The 17,268-nt window shown below is 41.5% G+C and overlaps 1 protein-coding gene and 1 long non-coding RNA gene across 2 annotated transcripts in view; one reads left to right on the top strand and one right to left on the bottom strand.

The window, feature by feature from the left end:
• Positions 1-17,268, top strand: part of LOC134875715 (uncharacterized) — a 373,215-nt gene that overhangs the window by 57,283 nt on the left and 298,664 nt on the right. The gene's annotated exons all lie outside the window — the stretch shown is intronic.
• LOC134875714 (receptor-type tyrosine-protein phosphatase delta-like) overlaps positions 1-17,268 on the bottom strand; it is a 305,785-nt gene that overhangs the window by 68,341 nt on the left and 220,176 nt on the right.

Genomic DNA, 17,268 nt, shown 5'->3' with positions numbered 1-17,268 from the left:
TAATTAATCCCTACACATTGGGTGGAAATCTGCAAATGCGCCACTACATTTTGGACATACTGTAAGAAGATGCCATTAACCTCATTCGACATCTTTAAACCACACCATTTTACTGTGATATTGATGAATTGTCACTGTGGTAGCAATTGGGACAAACTGGACTGAAAGGGGGCGGCTAACATCGGAAGAGGGTAAAAAGTATATAAACGTTATGTAATCCTTTAAGTATTCTGAAAGCCCATCGCAGCAATATCATTATCAGAGTATGTGAATAAATAAGGGTGTGTTTGCTGATGGTTGTGACTGCAGTTGTTTATAAAGCAACGCCCTCTATGGATTAATTAACTGTCTGTACTGGGTTGAGAAACATCTGACCCGATGCCAAACAGACAAACAAAAAGAGAGTGGAGATAAACCACACATACTAATCAATGGAACAAACACGAGCATAAACTATTTTCTTGAGGCAGCACGCAGCTTTCTATCTGCAGCATTATGATAAAAAATGTCTCTTTTGTAATGCTGAGGAAACAAACTCCACATTGTATGTGCTCACAAAGCAGAAAGACAGAAAAGGAATTGGAGCTTAACTAGAACTGTTGGCTGGTTTGCATAGCATGCTCATTGGTAATCTGGCCTTAAATGGAAACTGAAATTCTTATTGCAATTAGTGATTACTTGAAAGAGGATATGGCCCCCGAATGATTGTTAATTACTGGATCAGGAATAGTACATTAATTCACTGCAGAGGTTTTAACGCGGTGCAATGATGGGGACCCGCTCTTCCATCAATATTGTGCTGCTTGTCACACATAATGAAGTTCATAATACAAGTCTTCTCCTGCACTAACCCCCCCTCATTCCCCGATTGCTTAAATGTGCTCTCTAAGCAAAATTCATAACAGTCATTATGTAAAACTAATTCAATAGAACAAACCAGAATGCAGCTTAATGACACATTAATATTGAGAGAGCACGTGGATACTGGGTCTCCAGGTCTTTTCTGAGGGAGGGTCACGCTCTCTTGTTTGGCCTCAGAGAGTCTCATGTGTATAAATAACTGCATATCATCACATATCAACACAACACGGCTTCAAAGGCAGGAAAACTACAGCCTGCATAATCATACACAACATACATGCCATGCCAAATATTCAGCCCAGTGACTAAGGGTGCAGAAATCTTACTCCATTGGGACTGTTTTAACCCACTAAGTGCTGTGTGAGGCTTCTGGCTACAGCTCTGCAGGAGTTAGGGCACTTTGTGCACAGACAACAGCTTCAAAAGGAATAGCTAATGCTCTTGTCCCACATTCAATGCACTGACAGACTCTCTGACAAGACAGGAGGGGCTGACACGACACTCTCATGGGCTGCTGGATGGAGCGAACACTGCAAATGGGCATTAATAAATTGGAGGATGTGGGACAATAAACTATTCTGGAAGGTTCCATTAAATAAATATAAAGGGTTATTTATGGGACAGTGCCAAGCTTGGGAGTGTGTGTTTCATGGGGTAAGATGTAAGTATTTATTCAATTATTGTTCTAGATTCATAAAGGCAAAATCCCTCTACAGGACGGCTCCATCAGTGCTCTCTTCTGTGGAATATAACAATGTTTGCAGAGGAAAACGTACCCCCTCTACATCTACCTCTCTACCTTTGTGTGTGTGGTAGAGACACACACACACACACACATTTCTAGCCGTCTCCCATGGGACACATTAGCGAGGTAGAGGAATCCAGTTTGTCACTTAATAAAACGGCCCCCTCAAACAGATGGCTTTGTTCAAACAGCCCCCAACGCTTTAAAGCGGCGACTGAATCGCTGCTGTGGCAAATCAGACACATGAAAGCCCGCCTCCCTTTGCGGTGCAAACCAAACAGAAGGAAACATATAAATATTGAATTGCGACACTGTTGGCGCGAGACCATCCGCGAGAGAGAGAAGAGGGGGGGAGTGGAAAACACTCGACCCTCCTGTAGGAAATTCTGAACATCTGGACTGAGGTTGTCAAACGAAAATGCAAAAATAAGTCAGAGGCTTTGCAATAGGACATGTCCCCTCACTCATTACTGGTTCATTTGCAAATGCACAAATCTCTTTTGTGTGTGACCATTAGAGGTAGAAACAGTCGAGCAAAATGTATGAAATTTGGATTTGTCTTGTTTGTTTTTCCTCTAACGTCTGGGAAAAAGAGAGAACATAGATAAGTAATTCTAATTGTGCAGGCTCACTCTGTTTGGTAGTCAGGGCAGTCTATTTGCAAAAAGTTAATTATCTGATAGGATAGGCAGTGGCAGCCACTAACACAGAAAGTCATTCGTTCCTTCTGTTATCCAGCAGGCAATGGAAAGATTCATTAAATGGCAGCGCTGCAGCAAAATGGCCAATAGTTATCATGCTGGGGCTCCACTGACTTGAAAAGATGTTTAAAATTGTGGAAGTGATAACATTTTTGGCCGTGTCAGTTACTGCCAGTGTAATCACATGTAGATAATAGAGCATATGATGCTGATGCTCCTACCACACAGGTAATGTAATATATAAGAAAAATATCAGCATGACAGCATGTGCAGATGATAATCTACAAAGCAGCTGGCTAACATCAAGCAGGAATCAGAAGATACGGATGGGAAAAGTGAAATGGAAAATCAAAAGAGCGACATATTTGACTGGCTGTATTCAGGAGATAATAACACTATGCCTGGGCCTGTCCTATTTCTTTGTAGCATAAACTTCACATAATTGTCCCTGCCCTCAACCACGGAGCGGAAAAGCTTGCCTCATATTTGTCTCCCTAGGAGCAGAGATGGATTATGAAGAAAATCATTACAGGGATTCAACATTGTATATTTAAACAGACTGTAATTTTATGGATGGTAAGTTGTGCCAAGCCATTTCCGATGGGTGCCAGTTGTCAGGCCATAAGAAGTGACACATTTCCCACACTGTGTTTTCTCAAGTGTACAGGCAAACTAGCTCATGCTCAGAAATCCTGCTGGATGACAACTGGCTTCCCTTTCAGCAGCTCACATTTCCTGCAATAAGGTTACCGCTAAACTGAGTTTTCTGGAAAAAAACAAACATAACAGGCCTTATAATTCAAATGTTTCCAAATCTGCCCTACATCTAACCATCACATTAAAAAAAATATGATTAAAATAAAATACACATGTTGCTAGTAATGTTAACAGGTTGGTAGTAAAATCTAGACTTCAGATTTTCCCATCTGAAGCCTAAAATAAAGAAATATTCATGTGAACAGCACATTGAGAATCACAACAGCATATTTACTTTCAGGCCTTCTTATACAGTACGTCCAAAAATTACATGCAACTTTATTCATCCCTAAACAAAAACTTTATTGCAAAGTTGTTGTTTTTTCCACATTAAACCCAAACTCATCCTATGAGGTTTTGTAAGCAAAGTAAGGACAAGTGGTTTTAATTATTGACATGCCCTACATGTCAGTTTGGTGCTAAATTTGGTTTTCCAGATAAGGTTCAGGGACTATTTCACTAACTACAACTACAAATAAAATTCAATTTTTGAGAAAAGTGCATAATGTTCTCCGCAGTAAGCTTTAATCTTGTCTATTCTTTAACTAAAGACTGAATATGCAGGTGGAGGCACCAGAAACAGTTTTCACAGGCCAACACTTTGTGTAGCAGTGAAGGAAGAGTATTGCAGGTAAAGGACAGGAAGAAAAATGGCCTGGATTGAAAAATGTATTATATTAGACAGCTTTCTCCTCTTTAAATCCAACATTGAATCCAATCTAACTCAGTAGCATAACAACATTCTGGACACAATTCAGTGGAAGTGATCAAATGTGCAGTATTTGTACTGTACTTTGAGCTAGCTTTGAACAGATACAGTTATCATATGTCTTTAATGAACATGTTCAAATCTTACATGGCATGTAAAGTACTTAATTTCTGTCCTTACAGTTTATTTTTTCAACATATTGGCTCCATGGTTAATTAGATGAAGTTGAAGTGTAATAAAAGCCACAGATATTAAAAATTAAAAAACATATTTGAGGTCAAAATATTGCCTTTATTCTTATGCAAATCAAATGTTAAATAATTATCCAAAGTAATGTCATTTAAATGATTGCTCTTAATATTACTCTTTTGATTACATTTTTAATTAGTTTGTTTACATCCATATGTGACTGTGGGGTCGGGTGAGGGATAGCTGTGTATTAGTGGCTTGTTTTTGTCAGCTACACATTATTAATATGTCTCCAACCAAACCACATGGAGTAGATCTAACTCGAGGTCTTTGAATGCTTGATTGCGAACCCCTGAAGAAAAAGCTTCAGCTCATATGTGTGCGTCTTTGAAGAGCTACAGATGGGAGACAAATGAGGGCGGGGGTGTCAGGGTTAGACTGGCGGATGGGTGTTTTTCCTCGGAAGCAAACAGAGCAATGTCACCCCAGGAGTAAAAACAACAACCCTCAGGGGACATAATTAAAATAATCCGGTGAAATAAAGAGCTTCAGATCACTTTTTGAAAGACTCCTTCTTGGTGTGTGTGTGTGTGTGTGTGTGTGTGTGTGTGTGTGTGTGTGTGTGTGTGTGTGTGTGTGTGTGTGTGTGTGTGTGTGTGTGTGTGTGTGTGTGTGTGTGTGTGTGTGTGTGTGTGTGTGTGTGTGTGTGTGTGTGTGTGTGTGTGTGTGTGTGTGTGTGTTCATTATCATTGACTTTTCTTTTTATATTTGTTGATTTTATTAGTATTTGCAATTGCTCCCAGCTTGAAAAGTTGTATTGCAGTAATGTACCAGAATAGTTGTCCAAATATGAAAATAGATAAAGCCATGCTTTTGTATGTTTTTAAGCCAATACACAATCAATTTCACCTTGAAGATGGTTGTGTCACATCAGAGGGGATGAAATAAATTAAACACACATCTTTTGGAAATCTGTCAAAGCAGTTGATTTTTTTCAGAGTGTTTTCCTATTGGTGAATTTGAATAATTCAGTTTCATAGTTTCTAAGAGGCTGGTTGAAAATAGTGGTAGCTTTTCTAAAGGCTGTCTGGGGCCAGAGATGTGATCTTTGGACTGATGGAGTTTCTTCTACGTCCTTTTCATACTTTGCCAAACTGACTCACTTGACGGAGAGGGTACACAAAGCGCCGGCCTCGAGTGCAAATATTTGCCAGCTGTGATGGGCTCCAGTCCACTAGATGAGTGAGTGTGTTTTTGTGGGCATTAACTGTATATACATAGACGTACTGTATAGACTATACAGTATAACATAAATCAGCTAATTCTCCTGTAAAATGCCCCTGCCCTTTTCACTGAACTATTATAAAAAAGCACATCTGTGAGTAGTGACTGTTTTAATGTGGAGTAGTGAAACTGTGAGGAAGATCAAGAGAGGAAAAGGCCAATAATATTGTCACAAAATGCCACAAGGTATTTCAGTCCTCAGTTAGTAATGACTCCATCCATTTTCTCACATAGATTAAAGGTTAAATAGTCAGCTGGCAGTCGGCATGAATGTTAACTTCATCAATATTCGGGGAACTCTAGCACACTTAAGCACTTAAAGCAAACACAAAGAGACTGATTTTTTAACTGGAAGAGGCTCAAACTGATGGAGAGGAAGCTTGTTACAGTCTGACAATGTGGCATTAAACAACCAGTTATATAAACACTTAACAATATACTGTATTAATATTTCTAAAAAGAATGTGCCTTTTCTCCTCTTATGCTCTTCTGGCCATTTTGTCAGTATGTATTTTACTTATCTTATACTGGTACTCTTCCCGTAATGTTTATTGATTTAAACCCTACATTTGTGTGGTGCACTGATACATAGCATACGTGTATGTAATGGCAGTGTTCCCTTTAGTGTTTCTGCCGCATATATTTCCCTCTGCAGCATGTAAGGCGAGTCCGATGTCATAAATCATTCCACAGGTGCAGGGGTATTGTCAGAACTCATACGTCCCTTTGCCTTTTCAACCCGGGAGGAAAGGGGGGAGCCAAACACGTCCCTAAAAACAATTTCCCTTCCCCTTCTTCTTCTTCTCCTGCACTGAATTTGTCAGGAGGGAGAACCGAGTCCAGATTAATTAGATTCCATTTTGTGGTCATCTTCGTTTTTTCCTCCACCCATGCCTCTTTTCTTTTTCTTTGTCTTGCCTACAGTCCTTACCGCCATCCCGGCTCCATTTATCACATTGCCATCTCTACTTTGCCTTCCCCCTTCTTGCTGGGAAGCCGTTAGAGCATCTCTGCATCGCCGCAGCCAGATTGCTTTCCCGTCCCCGCTCGCGACATTTATCATCTTTTGTCCTAACTTTTTATCTGACCCTGCCCTGTGTGAAGCCCTATCTGCAATAACCACTGTAATGAAACACTGGGAGGTGAGGCTCAAGTAAATAACCTAATTAAACCCAGCTAACAGGGACAAAGGAGGAAAAAGCACAAAAGGCCTTTGTGAGAGTGCCAGAGGAGGAACACTCACAGATGGCAGTGAGGAAGTCAGAGCAGTGATGTGGCGCCATGCCCATACCACCTTCTCTCCTCAGTATTTATAGTGTTTGTCCCAAGATGTCCGTGATTTGGACCAATAGTACGACGGTTTATCTTTATCCTGACAAAGCACTTATTACACATCAAAATATGATGAATGTAAGAAAAGAAATGCTTCTGTAGTACATGGAAATATCTCAGTGATAAGCCCCAAAGTATTGAATCATGACTCCTATGAAAAAAATCTATCCTCTGTTTCCAATTCTTAGGCAAAAGTCGAGTGAATTGGTCTAATTAGGGACAAAATGAAGAATGCCAAGCGTCATAATTATTGGCGCACTGCTGCAAACAGTATCGAGTCAATACAGCAAAATGTCAGGAGGGCATTAGCGGGCAATTATTAATCCATATCAAGCTGGGATGGACAATTTAATTATTACCTAATCAATATTTCCAGATCTGGTACAGATGTAGAGCAGTGCCCGGGCAGAGAGATCTGAGAAGGGCAAGGGGGAACAGCAAAGTGCTTCTTCCAGTGACGGACACACACTGTACTGCAACTGGGTATGTTAGTGGAAGAATGCAAACAACTAGAAAAACCTCATAAGATTATTAAAAAGTAAAAGCATCAGATAATAAATCCTAAACATCTGCTATTGATTGAACGTTTAAACACTGTCTTTCACTAGCATGGCTCAACAAGCAAATGCAAGGTGCTCTTCATTTGTCTATCTAATATTATCAATTTTCTTTAGATCTGCTTCTATCTTTGCTGATAATATTGCTTACTTTGTGGTGGTGCTGTTCTCAATGCAACTAAATTATCACTCATTGTCTCTAAAGAAACTCTGTCACATAATCATAGTCTCCCTTTGTGTGAGTGATGAAACAGAATGAGCATTGTGTAACAGGCTCTTGTGCGTTTCAAAGACGCCACACAATGAGCGCTTGGGAAGCCAAAGTAGCTGTCTCCCTGCAGATAGCAGTCATCTTCAGATAACAATACCCTCTCATGGTCTGTTTTGCTTTTTGTTTGCCATTATTGTGAATCCCATCTCATCCCTGACTCGCTTTAGTCACTATGCAACCAATTGATTACTGCTAAGTTGCCTGGACCGGGGTAATTTTCACAGCTTATTGCCTCACTGCCTGCTGCAATGGATTATGATTTTAACACAAGATTGCATTTTCAGCTCCCTTTTTCTTATAAACCTGTATTATTCTTTCATTTTCACTATTTGTTTCAATATAAAGCTTCAGTTTTCTTTTTAATAATACCAAAATGTTTGCACACCATTTAAAACTCAGTTATTCCATGTGGCCTTGCGATGATGACTCAACGCTTTAATGGAAGTTGGTTGAAGTTGAATTTAAGTAATAACACTTTTTAGAAAAAAGTAAGATCAGAATGGTGACATGGAAAGCCCAAATACAATATGTTTAATCTTTTTTTAGGTTGACTTTCATCCACACATTTCAGATCTTTTGAAAAACGGTTGTGATAATTTCATGGCATGTCAGGAACCTTATCATATCTGCAGGATTAAAGTTGTAGACTGCAGGATTACTTTTTGGAAATTATCTCTGAGCTTTGCAAAAGAAGAACAGTTGTGACTAAGCAGTGAGGAAACATTAAATAAAACCCAGTATCTCATATTAACTTTGCCTTTTCTTTCAATCCTGTCACCTCATCTGGTTTGAACATCTTTGAAAGTCAATCCATCCATTCTTTTATTTAATCTCCATCTAAGCTCGTTCTCTGTGTTTCGCTTTCTTTTACTCCCATATCCTCAGACTCCAGATCTGTGGTCGTTCCCATTAGATACAGTGGGGCAAAAAAGTATTTAGTCAGCCACCAATTGTGCAAGTTCTCCCATTTAAAAAGATGAGAGAGGCCTGTAATTTTTATCATAGGTATACCTCAACTATGAGAGACAAAATGAGAAAAAGAATCCAGGAAATCACATTGTAGGATTTTTAAAGAATTTATTTTCAAATGATTGTGGAAAATAAGTATTTGGTCAATAACAAAAGTTCATCTCAATACTTTGTTATATACCCTTTGTTGGCAATGACAGAGGTCAAAGGTTTTCTGTAAGTCTTCACAAGGTTTTCACACACTGTTGCTGGTATTTTGGCCCATTCCTCCATGCAGATCTCCTCTAAAGCAGTGATGTTTTGGGGCTGTCGCTGGGCAACACAGACTTTCAACTCCCTCCAAAGATTTTCTATGGGGTTGAGATCTGGAGACTGGATAGGCCACTCCAGGACCTTGAAATGCTTCTTACGAAGCCACCCCTTCGTTGCCCTGGCGGTGTGTTTGGGATCATTGTCATGCTGAAAGACCCAGCCACGCTTCATCTTCAGTGCCCTTGCTGATGGAAGGAGGTTTTCACTCAAAATCTCACGATACATGGCCCCATTCATTCTTTCCTTTACACGGATCAGTCGTCCTGGTCCCTTTGCAGAAAAACAGCCCCAAAGCATGATGTTTCCACCCCCATGCTTCACAGTAGGTATGGTGTTCTTTGGAGGCAACTCTGCATTCTTTCTCCTCCAAACACGACGAGTTGAGTTTTTACCAAAAAGTTCTATTTTGGTTTCATCTGACCATATGACATTCTCCCAATCCTCTTCTGGATCATCCAAATGCCCTCTAGCAAACTTCAGACGGGCCTGGACATGTATTGGCTTAAGCAGGGGGACACGTCTGGAACTGCAGGATTTAAGTCCCTGGCGGCGTAGTGTGTTACTGATGGTAGCCTCTGTTACTTTGGTCCCAGCTCTCTGCAGGTCATTCACTAGGTCCCCCCGTGTGGTTCTGGGATTTTTGCTCACCGTTCTTGTGATCATTTTGACCCCACGGGGTGAGATCTTGCGTGGAGCCCCAGATCGAGGGAGATTAGCAGTGGTCTTTTATGTCTCCCATTTTCTAATAATTGCTCCTACAGTTGATTTCTTCACACCAAGCTGCTTACCTATTGCAGATTCAGTTTTCCCAGCCCGGTGCAGGTCTACAATTTTGTCTCTGGTCTCCTTTGACAGCTCTTTGGTCTTGGCCATAGTGGAGTTTGGAGTATGACTGTTTGAGGTTGTGGACAGGTGTCTTTTATACTGATAACGAGTTTAAAAGCTGCCATTAATACAGGTAACGAGTGGAGGACAGAGGAGCCTCTTAAAGAAGAAGTTACAGGTCTGTGAGAGCCAGAAATCTTGCTTGTTTGTAGGTGACCAAATACTTATTTTACCGAGGAATTTACCAACTAATTCATTAAAAATCCTACAATGTGATTTCCTGGATTTTCTTTTCTCACTTTGTCTCTCATAGTTGAGGTATACCTATGATAAAAATTACAGGCCTCTCTCATCTTTTTAAATGGGAGAACTTGCACAATTGGTGGCTGACTAAATACTTTTTTGCCCCACTGTATATTTGATCTGTTTTTAATTAATTTCACTTTTTTATCCGTCTTATCAAGAACTGTTACACTCTTCTCTTGCTACTTGTATATTGTCCATATCGTACATCACTGAAGCAGCCTTCAGGTTATTTTTAGCATAGGTCAAAGTGGATTTTCCAGACCATCTGATCAGTGGGGCTCTTTGGCAGTAATGGAGAATGAAAGCATATTATTACAGAAATGCCATATTGTCCATCTCTTGGTTCCATTAGGAGTCTAGTGTGTGTGTGTGTGGAGAACACAACACTATTGTCATACCGTGCAGATTACCAATATGTCTAGAAATGTGTTTGGATACCCCATGTGTTTTGTATTTCCATTATGTTAAACCTGGCCATTTATATGTTGCTTGAGAATGACATTTTGTGTATTCAGTATGAAAGCTAATTTGCCTTCCTCTCATCCAGTCCTGTTTAACCAGGCTTTGAGTGGCATTTTGCTACCTGCGGACTGACTAATGTCTCCTGGGCGTCCCCATTCTCTTCAATTGGAGTTGGCATATCTTTGGCCAAAGACACAAATAAGGCTGCCTCTGTGGGACTTAATGGCAAAACTACAGTTTATCTTTCTGTAGACACTCACCTTGAAGGAATCACAATGGGGGGAAAGCACAGCCAATTAAATTGCTCCGTGTAATGAGAGTCACCAGCTCAAGCAGTGTAAAATTGCTGTGGCTGTAGGAAACATACAGTAGCAAGAGAAACAGAATCTCTGAGCATGTGTTGTTTTTGCTCCCTCCGAGGGGCAGAGTGGGAAAATCTGACTTGGAAGGTGTACTTAAAGAAATCCATGTTTAAACCCTGACATCATCGTGTCTGCTGCACAGCCTTTTTTCTCCAACCCCCCACATACTGAGGGAGGCAGATGAGTGGATTAAGGGATGACTCCGTAAGGATTGAGTGAGATCAAACTTAAAAGATTTGAGAAGAAATATGTCAGACGGTGTGTTTGCATTAAGATTGGGAGAAAAGGAAAATATAACCACTCTGGATCCTAGTGTCCACCTCTGTTGTATTAATGATCGACACTTAATCTGAACTATCCTTCATCATGCCTCAAGTGATTGTGGTAATTCATTAGCTGATGGGAGAATGATGAATGATATAAAATGCTGCACCAGAGGAGTTTTAAACCTTCAGGGAAACACATTGTTCATGGTTGTCATGATGGATGCTGTATAAATGCCTCATAAAAGTCCAGAGACCCTTTAGTGTGTGTGTGTGTTCCGCAGCGTGATGGGCTGTGCCATTAGAAACAAGAGCTTGGCTCAGCTTCAGCTGAGAAAGCCTATGGGTCTGGATGTCGCGTGAGTGTGTTTTCGCCTCTCAATGGAGGCTTTCACTCTCATTTGCCATAACTAATACACTCCACTCAGGCCCTCTGTCACAATAAATCTCAGCGACTCAAACGGCATGACTCACTTGGTGTGGCAGAGATGGAGAATTTTGTGAATATATACGCAAGAGAGTGAGTTAATGAGCGAGCAAACAAACAAATGTGAGGGCGGGGTGACAGAAAACAGTGACGGATGCAGTGTGTGAGAGTGTATAAGGTGAGAAAAGACTTTGAGCACTCACTCCATCACTCCCCTGAATGTAAATCAACAGTGACAGGAGGAGCTTAGGGCATAAAGATTCCCAATCGGCGTCAAGCGCTGGAGTGCTGTAGGTAAGGAGGTGGGGATGTAAGCTCTCTGTCTGGGACTGAGGGATCGCCCCGAGGCGCTGCATGGAGATGAATGGTTTAGACCATTAACCCCACTGCAGAATCCCAACACACCCCAAAGGCACACAAATGTGCTGCGCCCAGATCAGTCCAATGTGTCGCACTCTGAAGACCCCTGGAGTGAGACCAAAGCTGCAGCCGGGGGCCAGGTGTTTACCCACACACACACACACACATTGCATGAGTTGTGGAGAATTCAAAAAGATGATTTAACTGAACTTTCATTTACTACAAATGTGCACAGTAGCCACTTCCCCTCCAAACACTTATTCAACGAGGGAGTATTTTTTGCCTTAAACGAAGATACACATTCAGCAGTTGCCAGATTAACAGTTTTTTAAATAAAATGAACATTTCTAGAGTGTTTTAGAGTTGAAACATCTATATAATGCACTTTGGTAAGGAACAGAAATGTTGAAAAAGAAGAAAGGTCCAACTTTGATGTTGGCAACAAGTTAAAAACCTTTAAGCAGATGTCTACTTCATGCTAAAATTTAAAAAATAGACCAAACTTGATAGGTCAAAACGGAGCTGAGACAATAATACTCATCAACAAGCTGTTTGTGACACTTACCAGCATGACATAGCCATCTTTTTGGTTATGTATGTTTTGCCAAAGGAGTGACTTTTTAAATGAAGTATTTGACTCATAGACCTTTTGGCTCCCAATAGTTATAAGTTTATCTGTTTTTATTTTACGATAAACAGACTGGGTATTTGATTCATGTGTTGATAATGATAATAACATGTTGTCAAACCAACATGTGTAACATTGTAACAATTTGCAGAATGGATTAACAAGTCATGAATGAATGGCACTTGCCACGTGATAGCACAATGAAAATATTGATCTTTAACATTATAGACGTGATACATAAACATTTGAGTTCTCTTCTACTATCATCATCTTAGCACGGCTTCCCGCTCTGAGATTACTGCATGAGTGGATGATATGTTGTACTAATTGTTCTGCACAGTGCTGTAAAACACCATTTGTGCAGGCAACACTGACGTATTTCAGACTTGACTGGTCCAGTAATCCTATTACTGCAGCAACAGCATCAATCTATTAATTGCACTGTCACTGGGGCAATGTCACGAAACACCTGCATTGTTATACAGTTCACTGGCATAGAGTATGAAGGGGGATCAGATTTAGTACGTATGCCAGCAAGACCACACTCATGCCAACTGTAAGGCCAGCAGTTGCAAAACAGCTGGCACCGTGCTCAGCTCACCGGCTGATCCCGGCTTCAAAGGCGAGCTACAAGTTACTCTTTGTGTGAGCGTGTTTATGTGAGAGATGTATAAACAGCCAGTCTGCTGCACTGCGTTAACGTGGTCCTCTTTTGTTGTTTTGGCACCTTAGTGGCTCAAAGGACAGATAAAGAGGCACCCGGCTGAGTGAAATCCATGCTATTTCACACTATGATAAAAGCTGTCCATATACAGGTATTCAGATATATGGATTTAGAGAAAGGGATTCTGGGAGATTGTTGATTGCAACTCAAATGGATTTACAATTTGAATTATGGAGCTTTTGTTCTGTCAATATTCCCACTCTGGGACATGAATGGTACAGCATGTTTAAATTGCCCCGTCATTTTAAAGTCAATGTGTCTTGGAGACATAAGTGCACTTAAAGGCAACGTTAGTGGCTGCAGGCTAGCCTTTAATTACCTCTCCGTATTGTATGCAAGTATCTGTGTTTCTTAAGAGTAGGAGGGTCAGGACTGTGCTGAAATTGCTCCTCTTTTGTGTGGTTCTGTGGTCTAAGTGCAAGGAAAAATGACTGCAATCCATAGATGAGGCGAAAGGCTCCACATAATACACTTGTGCATAGCTGCCTTAGAAATCAGCATTCATGGAGTTAATAATGGCCCTGATAAAACCTTTAGACATAATTGCACAGTGTTGACAAGGAGCTGGTACAGGCTCCAAAGAAAATGGTAATGACTTCTTACTCCTTTAGTTCAACCTGCGAGCAAGAGGCGTCTTGCATGGCACTGATAACATTGTTTTTATCTCAGATTCCCAGTCTTGTCATAAGGTCTTCATCCAAACAACCAAATGGTAATTACCTACTGGCAATCTCAGCGAAGGTGTTTTCGCGACTTGGATCTGAAGTGTGAGCATGATGCGCTCTCTGCTGCTGGAGATGTTGATGCTGTTTTTGAAGGCGTGCTGTACTAAGGCGCGTTTTGAAATGAACGAGTGGAGCCAACAATGAGATTTCCTCTTGAGCAGTGTCCGGCAGGATGATGAACGACGGGGTAGATGCTGGGAATTAAAGTGATTTAAAGTTGGATGAAAAAAATTGCTTGTAGTTTAGTTTTCCCTTTTCGTTTAATGTCATTTTATGTGGAAACATAAACATGTAAGTTTGCACGTGTGTTTATTTGCATCTAATTCGATGTGTGTGGAAGATATAGGCTGCCACTTTTAACTGTGTGTGTGTGTGTGTGACATGAGAGTGTAAAAGGGAAAGGAATAGTCTCCATTTAAATCAAATTAGCATGCAGGCAAATTAAGCAGAGGGATTTAATTTGAGCTGTTGTAAAAATGCTAATTTCAGCACAGCCCGGAAGCTCATATGCAAATACAACACTATATTACAATAATTCATATTAGGCCAGGCATGCATAAAACACACATATTACAGGCTGATGTCATCTGGGGAATAGAGTATCATTAGCTCTCGGACTTGCTACAAGGAGATCCTGTTCAGGGGTGTGTTTGTGCACATGCATGTAATTGGTATCTATGTCTGTATCTTTTTGTTTTTGTTAGCTTAGATACACTTATCCAACCTGACTTGCATCTCCCTATATACATGGTGCACTACAAATCATCGTTAGGATCATCTGCATTCCACCCACAAAATATTACATCTAAAGTTAAAAAGGGCCAGATGCTGTTGGATTGTTACTGCAGCGCTGCTAAACAAACGACTCCTCTCAGTGCAGGAGACGCTCTACCGTCATAAATGTGTAGCTTTATAGAGAACATATGGGGAACTGATTCCTCTTACTTGTGTGAAAGATTGAGGAAAAACGTCTCAGTTTTTGCGTTAAAGAGTGAGTAATTCTGCATATCCACGCTTGCTTTTCTCTCTCTGAAATGGGTCAAAAGAAGATCTGCATCAATAGACAATTTTCCGTTTTTCGTCTCATGTGGTTCACCTTTTTGATTGCTGGCTCAAAAGGATTATGCACATGCATTTGATGCCTGCATGCTTCTGCTGTACACACGCATAAGTGAGAGAGCTGTGGTCTGGGTGTTAACATCTTAATGTTTAGAGAGGCTGGAGGGGCCTGTCAATACTCATTTGACGTGTTAAAGAGAGAGGAATCAATTAAAACACTATTAGGCCCGTGTGTGACAGGGTCCGACACGGCATGAGGCAGAACGTGTGTGGGTGGAAGCCAGATTTCCCCTTTTAGCATTTGTATATTATTAAAGGGTTATTTGATTTGAAAAATCCTCTGACAGTCAGCAGTTTGGGATCCTGCAGTTCAGCTAGCAGAGGTCTGTGTGCATACTGGAGCACAAACACTATCGAGTTAATTTCAGGCTACTGTCATTGTTATTTATACCTCTTCTTCCCTGCCCAGGTGCAGATGTTAATGCTCCCCCTCTCCTCCTCTGATGCCTCCTTTTCACATCACTGTTAGTAGATGACACAGAGGAATTGTGTGTTGCCTCCCTGCTCTTCCTCTCTCGTGCTCTCTGTCCCCTTGGCTCACCAGGGACAATTATGCCCTTCTTTCAAGCTATTGCCAAGCCCAATTTGCCACACAAATTAATTGGTCCGCATTTGAAGAGATAGGGGGGGGACAGGGTGAACGAGAAAACCAGAGGGAGCAGCAGAGAGAGAGAAGGCCAAAAACAAAACAGTGACGAGAGCAAACAAACCATCAGAGCAACACAGAAACACGCCTCGAAGATCTTTTCTGTATCCATCATGATCTCAACTGGAAATGTTTGCAGCATTTGCTAGTGTTCGGGGGCTGAATGGCATTCTTCTCAAAAGGGGGCTGCAATGTCCACTGGGTAGGACTGGCTCAGAGGATCGGGCCATCTGTTGAGCAGGCCGACTCAGCCATTTTCTCCTCTCGCGCGTCTCATATCCTCCAGCATGTTAGCAGCCGGAGGACAGCTCACACCCAAACGGATTAAAAGCACCAACAGAGGGCAGCTTTCCCTTTAGAGTACAGCCTGTGTTTTGTGCGCGGGGGGGAAGTCTGAAGCAGACTCAACTCAGCAAAGCTTTGTGGTTGTCAGCACACACCAGAGTGTCTGGGCTGTGGAGGAAATAAAGGAGCAGCTCAGTCGCTGGAAGGGGCTGTTGCACTGCTTCCAAACAGCAAGGGGAGAAGGTGGGGAGCAGACAAAGGCGCAGGCGGAAACACATTAGAGAGAAAAAGCCCAAAGAAGAAATGAGGAGAAAATTGGCAAGAGAGCGATTAGGAAGAAAAACAATAGAAGGGAGCTGGGCAGGGGAGGAGCAGACATGTGCAGGAGGGGGACGCACATATAAATCCTCCAGGATAATATGCTCTCTTACCTCGGTTACAGACAGGGTACACACCTCACCCCGTGACCCCCCCTGACTCCCACACACACCCTCCGTCATTCACACAGCCACTGGTGATAAGTTTGTTTTGGCTTTGAGATGATGACCCAGCACAGCTGTCCGAGGCAGCAGCTGCTCACAGACACACTGCTAAAGGAATGACATTAATGGGGAGGGGGTTGGTTGGCGGGTGAGTACAGAGGTGTCAAGATTTGGGGGCTGCTGATGACACTTTTCTGTAACATGTGTGCTCGAGTGATAAGTCTGGAAAGTGGAAGTTTTTGGAAACAGTGTTTTATCTCATTAAATGCCATTATGTAAATTCACAGTGCACTGTAGAAGATGGGACTTTCTGAAAAGATTACTACTAAAGAGCCCCCTCAATGGTAACGTTTATCGACTGTTAACGCCGTAGTGGGAAGGTCCCGTAATTAAATTGTGTCAATAAATCCTGGGGCTGCACATAAAAAGGGGAATAAACGGAGAAAAGATTTCTCCGCTTGCCTCGTACCCGCTGTGAGACATATGTGGCGGGAGCCGGAGAAGAAAAATAAAACACATTTGAGCAGATTGCAGGGAACATTTCTCAAGCAAAAAGTTGTGAATCCATCCTATCAATTTCGCTTTGCGTGGCTCTGTTGTATATGACCTTGGGTGAATGATCCCTTCAGTCAAAGATATTTGGCTGAACTGAGGGGATTTCAGTGGGTGCGAAGGGAGCAATAAAACTTGTGTTCATCCCTCTGTGACTCCAGAAGCTAATGATTCATATATCTTAGTGTAAAAAAAAAAAGAGAGGGGGGTGCTGTGGTGCAGGAGCAGGGCTCAATGAGGTTGAAAACTGTTGTCACACATCAATGGGCAGGTGTCTGATGTCAAGTAACTCAATTCCAATGACTTCTCATGATGAGATTCTCTGCTGGGGCCGGAGCATTGCTGGTTCACATCATAGTGTTGCAGCAGAAAAGGAATCGTTGGAAAATAGGGACTGGAAGACATTGTGATAGTTT

The sequence above is a fragment of the Eleginops maclovinus genome, chromosome 14 (assembly GCF_036324505.1).
Source record: "Eleginops maclovinus isolate JMC-PN-2008 ecotype Puerto Natales chromosome 14, JC_Emac_rtc_rv5, whole genome shotgun sequence".
NCBI lineage: Eukaryota > Metazoa > Chordata > Actinopteri > Perciformes > Eleginopidae > Eleginops > Eleginops maclovinus.
This window is presented reverse-complemented; position numbering and strand designations above follow the sequence as displayed.